Below are 11,433 nucleotides of genomic sequence, written 5' to 3' on the forward strand. Positions count from 1 at the left end.
CCTAATGTTGTACTTCAAAGAACCGAAAGAGAGTTTGATGCTTGAAGTTGATGTAAGATTTTTTATTCAAATATTTAAAATGCAAAATGAGTGATTACATTATCAACATTTACCTTGTATGATTTACTACCTCTGACCAATGAACAATATTTATCCTTTATCCTAAATCCATGCTATTGTGTGTTACTATGTTACAGCCATGTGCCACTGCTGTGGACGACAATACTGCAGAACTCCCCAGCACCCCCTGCTTGATCATTCAAGGTAATGTTACTTTGATCTAGTATCGACATTTCTAACTCATTATTTTGTTTTCATTCTAGAAATCTACATGACCACAATAAATAATAATTATAATTATAATAAGAATTACATTTGTATAGCCCTTTTTATCTGAAGCAGATCGCAAAGTGCTCATAACACATAATGTTGTATCTGTTCATTTCAGGTGACATGATTGTAGGAGCCATATTGATATTGCTATGGCTAATACTACTTTAGTAATTTTCCTTTAAAAAATGTTGAAACGCTCCTTTAATGACGCTGCAGGTGACATCACAGCCACTTAGTTCTCAAACCAGTTTAAGCAGCCTAAGGAGCAATACAGTTTTTTGATGATGAGCCTAGTTGAGCTGAAAGAGAATCTTGTACCTTTGTTTATACTTTTTCAAGTAAAGTTTTTGAACGAAGTTACTGCCTCAGAAGATTCTTTTTATGTCAAGCTTATTGCCAAGGGACTGCTTAATAGTGGTGGTAATTACAAGAACACTGAACGGAAGAAAGGTTGCCACCACATCTGAGTCAAAAAACTCTGCTCATGACGGAAAGAAGAACGGATTAATGTGGATTAAAGCCGTTTCTGCATGGATGAGGAATCGACACAAACCCTCATATTGGAAAAACGTAAGCCTGTGGATGCCTTGCAATACGTTTTCAACTGCTAAGTAAGCTCACACACAGAAAGCTAACAGGCTGGAGTCAGTCAAGTTGCTTCAATTTCCTCGTTAAGAGCCTGTTCGTCGGAGCCTGTCGGAGCTGCGCAGCAGATATATAGTGAATGCATTTCACTGAAGTGGATTTTGGATATCAGCTGTTTGAGGAAGAGTGTTGTACATGTGAAGACACTTCTGGACATTACTTTGTCTGTGGAAAACGGACTGCTTTTAAACTCAATCTGAGTCAAGTGGTTTGTGCTGTAGCCATGGAAGGCTCTGACCAGAAGAGGGCGCCAAAGCCCACAGAGAAAGCAGTGGATGATAAAATAAGCAGGCTCATTGGATCCAGAAGAGGTAAATTATCTCATCTTACAGGCATGATGAAAAACATTGATAATTTGAAGCTTGATGAGTCAAATGTGGATGAAGTAGAAGAGTTGTTTCATGAAAGTTTTCACAAAGCATACACTGAGTTTGAGGATATAAATGCTGTAGTTGTTGCTTTATTGGATGAAGATGAAGGACAAGCAGATCAGCATAACTGGTATGAACCAAGAACAGCACCTTTGAAAGACTTTGTTGAGAACACTGAAAATTGGTGTGCTGCAATGAGAAAGAAATATACGGATAAAAATAATGCAAATGAAGTTAAAGGTGCAAATGATAACTCAGGAAGCAAGATTAGTCAGGATGACATCAGAGTAGAAGACAGCATATCTCAAGTTGCGAAAAGTTGTTGTCATAATAAAAAGAAATCCTCAGTTGCTTCATCAACAACTACTGGGTCCTCAGCACGTATGAAGGAAGAAGCAGAGCATGCAGCCTTAATGGCACGTTCAGCAGCTTTTGAAAAGAAGCAAGCACTGGAGATGGAAAAGCTGCAGCTGAAAGCTAAAATGGAACAGCTTGCGCTTGATACGGCTATTGCAGAGTCTAAGGCAAAGCTCAAGGTGTTTGAGGAATATGAAGGAAGCATTCACAGTAACCAGTCACAGAAGCATTCACAACGTAGACCTAAAGAAGAGAGTGATGGTGCTATGCTAACCTCAAATGCTGCTGCAGGAGGACATGCAACATATGTTCCTGGCTTGTTGGTGCAGGCTTCACCAGACACACAACCAAATGAACCTCGTGGCAGTAACCACCCACAGGTAGCAAGCAATGAAAGTGGACTGTATGAAGTCATGCAGAAGCAAAATGCTATTACTGAGATGCTTGTAAGGCAACAGACGAGGTCTTATCTCCCTTCTAAAGGCATTCCAGTTTTTTAAGGTGACCCTCTCACTTACAAATCATTCATCAGAGCCTTTGAACATGCAGTAGATAGCAAAACTGACAGTCATCAGGACAAGTTGTATTACTTGGAGCAGTATACCAGCGGGGAGCCACAAGAACTTGTTCGTAGCTGTGAGCATATGTCAGCTGACAGAGGCTACCATGAGGCCTGAAGTTACTCCAGAGGCAATATGGTGATGAGTTGAAGATAGCAAATGCATACATGGATAAAGCTTTGAGATGGCCTCAGATCAAATCAGAAGATGGTAAATCATTGAGTGCCTATGCTCTCTTCCTGATTGGATGTAGGAAGAATACGATGGATGATATTGAATTCATGGAAGAAATGGATAACCCTACTAATATGCGGGTTGTTATTTCGAAGCTTACTTATAAAATAAGAGAGAAGTGGAGAACAACTGCTTTTGAGATCCATGAAGCAGGAAGAGGACGAGCAAGGTTTTCTCATCTAGTCGACTTCATTGATCGGCAAGCAAAAGTAGCTTTGGATCCACTTTTTGGAGATGTTACAGAAGGTTCACAAACCATCAAAGAAAAGGAAAAGGCTACAAAAGAGAGAAACATCAGGAAGACTGGACAAAGAGAAAGCACATTTGCTACAGGTGTGCAGGACAGAACCATGGAGGCAACTGCAAAGAGAAGCAGCCCTGTAAAAGGTATTGTAACAGCCTTTCACAAACCTTGCCTGTTCTGCCAGAAGAATCATCCTCTTTCTGTCTGCAATAAAATCCAAGAGCTGACAAACATAGGACGTATAGACTTCCTGAAATCTAGAGGCCTGTGTTTTGGATGTCTTACCTTTGGACACCTTAGTAAAAATTGCAAAAAGAGACTCAAGTGTCAGATTTGTTCTCAGTTGCATCCAGACATACTCCATGTCAAGACAGAGGATAACAGTGCTTCTGAAAAGATGGAAGAAAACAATATTGAGAATGATGTAGTGTCTAGTGCCTATGTGTCATTGGGTCAGGAGTTGTGTGGAAACACTGGGGCTGGAGAAGAAGAATGTGTGCTTGCTGTTGTACCAGTTAAGCTTAAGTCAAGAAAGAGTGAGAGATATGTGGAAACATATGCCTTTATAGATCCTGGTAGCACAGCAACATTTTGCACTGAAGACATTCAGAGAAAACTAAATCTCAAAGGAAAGAGCACCCAATATCTTCTTGACACAATGGCTCAAGACAACTCTGATAGTCACAAGTTAATGAAGAGTGTTGTTCTCACAGATCTTGAGGTGTGTGGTCTTAAAGAAAACACCTACATTGAGCTCCCAAAGGTGTTTACACACAGCCACATCCCAGTGAAGACAGAAAACATACCACGACAGGAAGATATTGCAAAATGGCAGTATCTGAAAGAAGTACGCCTGCCATGTATTAAAGCAGAAGTGGGAATGCTTATTGGTGCCAACGTCCCAAAAGCCATTGAGCCATGGCAAGTCATAAACAGCGATGGTAAAGGGCCATATAACAGCCCTGGGATGGGTGATCAACGGACCTCTCAGAAGAGACAACGGCCCAAAAACGGACAATGGCAAGCTGCAGAGCTACACAGCTAATTGCATTCTGGTGAGTGAAATAGAAGAACTATTAGTGAAACAGTATAACACAGATTTCCCAGAACGAAGCTGTGAGGAAAAAGAGGAAATGTCCCAGGATGATTACAGGTTCATGCACCTGGTTTCAAGTTCAGCAAAATTAGTTGATGGACATTACAGTCTGAGGTTGCCCCTGAGAAATGAAAATGTCAAGATGCCAAATAATCGCTGCATGGCGCAGCAGCGGGCTGACAATCTCAAGAGGAAGTTAAAGAGAAACCCAGACTTCCATAAAGACTATGTAGCATTCATGAGAGACATCATTGACAAAGGCTATGCTGAGAAAATACCAGCTGAGCAGCTCAGTCGCTGTGATGGTCGTGTGTGGTACATCCCCCACCACGGGGTGTATCATCCCAAGAAAAAGAAAATAAGAGTAGTCTTTGATTGCACGGCTACATACCAGGGTGTCTCACTAAATGAACAGTTGCTCCAAGGACCAGACTTCACTAACAACCTCATTGGTGTCCTATTAAGATTCAGAGAGCATCCAGTGGCACTGATAGCAGATGTAGAGTCTATGTTTTATCAAGTGAGGGTCCCGGAGGAAGACACAGATCTACTGTGGTTTCTGTGGTGGATGGAGGGTGATCTTAACAGCGAAGTGGAAGAGTTCAGGATGAAAGTACACCTTTTTGGTGCTACATCTTCACCCAGTTGTGCCTCCTACGCACTGAGAAGAACTGCGGAAGATGCAAAAGAGATTATGAGTTCAGAGGCAGTTGACACTGTGCTAAGACATTTTTATGTTGATGATTGCCTGAAGGCAGTGGAAACAAGTGATCAGGCAGTCAGTCTGATACAAGAACTCACAGCCTTGTGCACCAGAGGAGGTTTCCATCTCACCAAGTGGGTGAGTAACAGCAAGACAGTCTTGTTGTCCATTCCAGATAACAAAAGAGCACCTGAAGTCAAAGACCTAGACTTGAGCCACAACACACTCCCAATGGAGCGTGCACTCGGTGTGCAATGGTGTACAGAGACTGACAGGTTCAACTTCCAGATAAACATGCAAAACAAGCCTGTCACCAGACGTGGAATCTTATCTACATTAAGTTCTGTCTTTGACCCCCTTGGCTTTTTGGCACCACTCATATTACCAGCAAAACTCATCTTGCGCGACCTGTGCAAAAAGAAACATGGTTGGGATGAAGAGATTGAAGGAGAACATGCAAAAAGATGGCATGAATGGTTAGCAGACTTAGAGAGTTTGGCAGAGTTCAGCATACCCAGATGCATCAAAACAGAAGAGTTTGGATCCACACAATCAGCACAATTGCATCATTTTGCTGATGCTAGTGAGGAGGGCTATGCTACAGCTTCCTACATACTGCTTACCAGTCATGAAAACAAAAAACACTGTTCCCTTCTATTAGGAAAATCAAGAGTGACACCTCTGAAACACGTCACAATACCAAGACTGGAACTGACGGCAGCAGTCGTGGCTGTAAAAATGGATAGAATGTTGAGACAAGAACTTAAGTTTCCATTACAGGAATCCGTCTTCTGGACTGATAGCACTACGGTGCTCAGATATCTTTCAAATGAAAGTGCTCACTTCAAAACCTTTGTAGCCAACAGAGTCACTACAATAAGAGATCATTCTCATCCTACCCAGTGGCGCTACATTAACTCAGCACTAAATCCAGCGGATCAGGGCTCAAGAGGAGTCAAAGTGAAGAAGTTCATGCAGAACAAAGTCTGGATACACGGCCCGGCTTTCTTGCTGAAACCTGAGAGTGAGTGGCCAGAACAACTGGATGAAAAAGATTTGACAACAGAAAAAGACCCGGAAGTCAAAACATGTGCCAGAGTGAGCATGACTAGCACGCAAGAGAGCTACGACACTATCAACAAGCTTATCTCTTACTACTCGACATGGCAACGACTAAAAAAGGCAGTTGCATGGTTTCTCAGACTAAAAGAGATTCTAATGTTACTGAAAAACAAGAAAAAGGAGCTTGAAACTACAATCAGTCAGTCTGAGAACAACCCTGAAAACCAGAGAAAGCTCATTGCACAGCACATGAAGAAATTCAAATCAATTCAACAACATCCGTTGACACTGAAAGAGCTGAATGAAGCAGAAACAGAGCTCATACGGATAAGTCAGTCACAGGACTACACTGAAGAAATCTGTGCTCTGAGAGCAAATGCTTTAATCAAGAAAAAGAGCCAGATCTACAAACTTGACCCCGTGTTGCAGGATGGTATACTAAGAGTTGGAGGACGGCTTAATAAAGCTGCAATGCCACAAGAGGCTAAACATCCAGCCATCCTCTCTAAAAGTTCACCTGTAGCCAACCTCATACTGCAACACATCCACCAAGAAGTTGGACACTGTGGTCGCAACTATATGCTGGCAATGCTGCGACAAAAATATTGGATCCCTCAAGCTAATTCAGCTGTGAGGAAGATTATCTCCAAGTGCATTGTGTGCAGAAGACTCAATGCTAAAGCTGGAAGACAAAAGATGGCAGACCTCCCTGAAGACAGACAACTACCTGATCAGCCACCCTTTACCAACGTGGGGGTTGACTTCTTCGGGCCATTTGAGGTTAAACGTGGAAGGAGTCTGGTTAAACGATATGGTGTGATTTTCACTTGTTTCACTGTGAGAGCTGTTCACATTGAGATAGCTCACAGCCTGGATACAGATTCCTGCATCAACGCCATACGTAGGTTTATATGCAGAAGAGGACAAGTAAAAATCTTACGCTCAGACAATGGCACAAACTTTGTTGCAGCAGAAAAAGAGCTGCGCAAGCATTGGAAAACCTGGATCAGATCAAAATGCAGAACACCATGACGAAAAAAGGCATCAAGTGGATTTTCAACACCCCAGCAGCCTCACACCAAGGCGGCGTATGGGAAAGACAAATCCGTACTGTGAGAAAAGTCTTGAACTCTGTGCTACAGCAACAGACACTAGATGATGAAGGACTCCAAACTATCATGTGTGAAATTGAAGCCATCATCAATAACAGACCGATAACACACTCATCAGGTGATCCTAATGATGTTGAAGCCTTAACACATAATCACTTGTTGCTTATGAAAACACAACCCAACATCCCACCAGGAGTCTTTGAAAAAGAGGATCAGTATGCACGGCGGCGATGGAGGCAGATACAGTATATGGCCGATCTGTTTTGGACTAGATGGACAAGAGAATATCTGCCACTCCTTCAGGAGAGACAAAAGTGGCTCACACCACAGAGAAACTTCTCACCGGGAGATATTGTACTGATAATAGATGAATCTGCCCCTCGCAACTCCTGGAATATGGGTTGAGTAATAAAGACATTACCTGACTCCAGTGGTGCAGTGAGGCGAGTCAGTGTGCAGACTAAGACTAACGTACTGGACAGACCTATAAACAAACTGTGCCTGCTGAAACATGCAATGTGAACACTTTGAGAAAGTGAATAAGAGCTTATATATTTAGTTTTTCATCTTTGTGTATTATGATGTACATGTAACAGTACCACAGATATTAGGTTGAAGGTTGTATGGCTCTCATGTTAAATAATATTTGATAATTGTTTTGCATTCAGCATAAGCAATTAGGGGCTGGAAATGTAGGAGCCATATTGATATTGCTATGGCTAATACTACTTTAGTAATTTTCCTTTAAAAAATTTTGAAACGCTCCTTTAATGACGCTGCAGGTGACATCACAGCCACTTAGTTCTCAAACCAGTTTAAGCAGCCTAAGGAGCAATACAGTTTTTTGATGATGAGCCTAGTTGAGCTGAAAGAGAATCTTGTACCTTTGTTTATACTTTTTCAAGTAAAGTTTTTGAACGAAGTTACTGCCTCAGAAGATTCTTTTTATGTCAAGCTTATTGCCAAGGGACTGCTTAATAGTGGTGGTAATTACAAGAACACTGAACGGAAGAAAGGTTGCCACCACAATGATGAAGCCCTCTGGATGGCTTATATCCATCGAGGGACATGTCGTGATGGGCCCACACCCTTTCTTTTTACACGGAGTAGCTGCTTTCTTCAGCAGCTATTACGTCTTCAACCTTGAGTATCCTGCCGCTGGATCGTCGACGCTGGAGTTCATTCAAAGGTATTTTATAAAGATCACATTTAATCTTGTAATTCACATTATAGTACAGGCTTCCAACTCAATGATTGTCTTGAGGTCTAAAATGCTGACAAACGAGGTACCTGAGGCTAGCCTGGTGAGACTAGACTGATCTCGCAAACTCATATTCATGGGTATCTACACGTTATGCTGACAAATACCTGCTGGTCCAATCACAGCTGTTTATTCTGTTTTGGGGCAGGCTATGTGATTTCGAAACGTCTATTGCAAAATGCGAATGTATTGAATGAAGTAGAGGAAATTTTCTTTAAAAGCAGAACAAAATGCTCTCAGACCCTTAATTGAAAAGGATGTGTTTGTCATACTTTCAACAGGGTTTGGTTTAATTTACCAACTGGTCAATTGCGTGAAGAAGCATTTCAGTGGCGGCGCACGTTGATAGGGCCTCTCATCAACCACTTGGCTAAAAAAAATTATGGTGACAGGAAGATCTAACAAGTTTGGATTATAAATCTATCAGGGTTTGATGTGGGAAAAAGCACAGGTGAACACCTTGATAAATGTTGCCTGCAATACATACTGTAAGTCTGTTTAAAACTGAAACTATCTTTGCTTATTAACAGGTGCTTCCTGGGCATCAATCCTGAAAGAGGCTCAAAGACCAAGAAGCGGACAACAATGAACCGTCATGTGAGCACCCTTTTGAGGAAACTTATTGACTTTGAGTGGGCATCATAGTTTTTTTTTTGCAGCAGTAGTTGTCAGGCTCAGTTTTGAGTAGCCTAGTTCTTTATGTAATTTTTTAAGACAACTTTGCACTACAAGATTTTTACACAACGCTGTTGTTATAATGTTTGAGACTGAGAGGAGCGCCTGACCCCTTTACGACATCCCTTCATCGCTCTCTCCCTTCCTCTCTTATCTTGCCATGAAGGCCTTATTCCCATCCTGTCCATTACTGTTTTTGTGACACAGCTAGTTAAATAGTTGAATTGTGAAACAAGTAGTTGAATTGCAAGTTTGCACAATTTCTCTGCATTTTCTGCATTTTAAGATGGCTTTTATGACTAGAAAGTTGAATTTCTTGAATTCTTGAAGTTCTTGGCATCTGCTGTACATATTGTACTGTACTGCTGTACAATATTTATTTGTTATTAAATATGCCATTGGGCTAACATTGACTTTACCTCAGAGTTGTTTGTTTACAATGATTGTAAATTCACAGTAAATGGAAGCTTCATCTGCATTACTTTTACAGTAAATTACTGGACAATTTTAGCATGACTTCCACAGTATACATTGTAAATTCACAGTAAATTATTGTCAACTTGTACATTATTTTCACGTACACAATGTAAAAGTACAGGGCCTTGTTGTAATGATGTACAGCAAAAGGTTGTAATTCCCCAATAATGTACTGTAATATCACTGTAATTGCTTTGTCACTGAAGCTGTAAAGTTACAGTGTTCAGTTGTGCTTTTCCAACAATGCATTGTAATATCACAGATATAAAATTACAGTAAATTGCTGTGAGTATATTTCACAGTATATTGCTGTAATTCCTACTGTGAAAGTCATGCAAAACTTATCCAATTATTTATTGTAAATTCACAACGAAAAATTTTGCAGTGTGGCCAGAGAGGAGGAGAGAGAGAGGGCAGCAACAGCCAGAGCGGAGCGCTATTTATCTCTGTTTGAGAAGCTTGTGGACAAATTTTAAATAGTTACTGTTGTTTTAAAATGTTTGTTAATGTTGTTATTAAATTTTGTTATGTTTAATATTGAATCCATGGAATTCATTTTTGAAAGCGTGGTGTATTGTGTATATTTACAACCAAACATACATATTTTTTTTTACAGTGATATACAGTTATTAATAGTGCAGTGCAGTTGAATTTAATTTAGCCAAAACCAGAAAAAGAACATTGCAACAAATGAATATACAACATATTTACAATTATTTACAGTCATGCAGCTGAATTTAAATTAGCCAGAAAAAGAACATTCAACACATTCAACATATACACACACACATCAATCTCATCTCTTATATATCTAATCTATACAGTATATATAATAGCATCTAAATTATGTTTTAAATATTTTAACTCCAGTGAACATGACTACATCTGGAGAGGGTTTCTTTCTAGATGTAGTCATGTTCACCCAGACATGCAGGCAGCTCCTCAGGAGCAGAGAGCTGGGCAGCCAGCCTTGTTCGGACACCGTTCCCTGACAGGTCCCTCTCATCCACCTCATTGTTGCCGGGGTCATCCTCGTCGTCTGGGCCCAGGCCTTCTTCTTCTTCCTCTTCCTCCTCCAGGATGTCCCCTGCTGCCACACAGATGTTGTGCAGGATGCAGCAGGCACCTACTACTTTTGGGGCAAATCGAGGCCGGATCTCGAGGGCCCTCAAGAATATTGAGCGCCACCGTGTTTTCAGGATCCCAAAGGTGCGCTCAATAATGTTCCGTGCCCGTGCATGGTGCCTGTTGTATCGGGCTTCAACTTGGCCTGTTAATTAGAATTCATGTAGAAAATGTATTGTTGTATGTAACAACACAATGTGTGTGCATGTGTGTGTGTGTGTAATGAGAATGAGTGTGTTCTTACTTGCTACAGGCTGGTGATATGGTGTCATAATCGCAACAGGACGCTGCAGGCATGGGTATCCTCCATCTCCCAACAAGAAGTACCCAGCTGGTGGATACAGGGCCTGGTGGTACATCGGGGATCTGCGGAGGACAAGTGCATCATACACCGATCCTGGTTGGCCAATGAAAACATCCAGAAATTTGCCTTTGGCATCACAAATGCCCTGCAGGATGACAGAGGGGAAAAGCTTTCTGTTTATGTAGCTTCTCTTCTGTGGCTCTGCAGGAGGAAGAATCCTCACATGGCACCCATCAATGGCACCAGCAGCATACTGAAAAGTATCATGGCCAGCAAGGTGAGCAAAGCCAGCCCCCACCTCCTCCATCTGCTCTGCTGTGGGGAAATGGACCACCCTATGGAGGATGGTCATCATGTCCTCGATGACTTTGTGCACAATCCTGCACACTGTGGCGAGTGGCATGGCAAAGATGTCTGCCGTTACCCTGTAGGAGGTTCCACAGGCAAGCCAGTAGAGCGTGACAAGCAGCTCAACTTCATGGCTCCATCCATGTGCTTTTCCCCGGGGCAGTATCTGGAGCAGCATGGTGATGCTGTCCCTGGATAGCCTGAAGGCCGGTTTCAGCTCTGCTCCAGAGAAGAATGTGGCCAGGATAGGCACATTATAATTAATTTGTGCATACCTCTGCAAGGGACTTTGGTCCTGTTAAAAAATAATTGTTTATTAGTTGTTGTTATATTTGTGTTTTTAGTATTTAATATTTATTCAATATTTATTTTATATGTATTAAACTTTGTTCTAAATATGAATTGTCTTTTTAAATTTGAAGTGTCTGATACGAACTGTTAAGAATTTCAATTACATTTCCCTCTAACATATGACCTGTTTGTTCAGGTGCTTGAGAACGTTTCTAGTTCTTTCATAACTTGATAG

General features: G+C 41.4%; 1 long non-coding RNA gene across 1 annotated transcript; it reads left to right on the top strand.

Moving 5' to 3' along the window:
- The first annotated feature begins 7,751 nt into the window (after positions 1-7,751).
- LOC146310338 (uncharacterized) lies at positions 7,752-9,066 on the top strand. Its single transcript, XR_014772502.1, has 2 exons — positions 7,752-7,906; positions 8,509-9,066. It is a non-coding gene; the product is annotated as an uncharacterized LOC146310338 (long non-coding RNA).
- Positions 9,067-11,433: the final 2,367 nt, after the last annotated feature.

This window comes from Lutjanus erythropterus, chromosome 19 (assembly GCF_056507025.1).
Source record: "Lutjanus erythropterus isolate fLutEry1 chromosome 19, fLutEry1.hap2, whole genome shotgun sequence".
NCBI lineage: Eukaryota > Metazoa > Chordata > Actinopteri > Lutjaniformes > Lutjanidae > Lutjanus > Lutjanus erythropterus.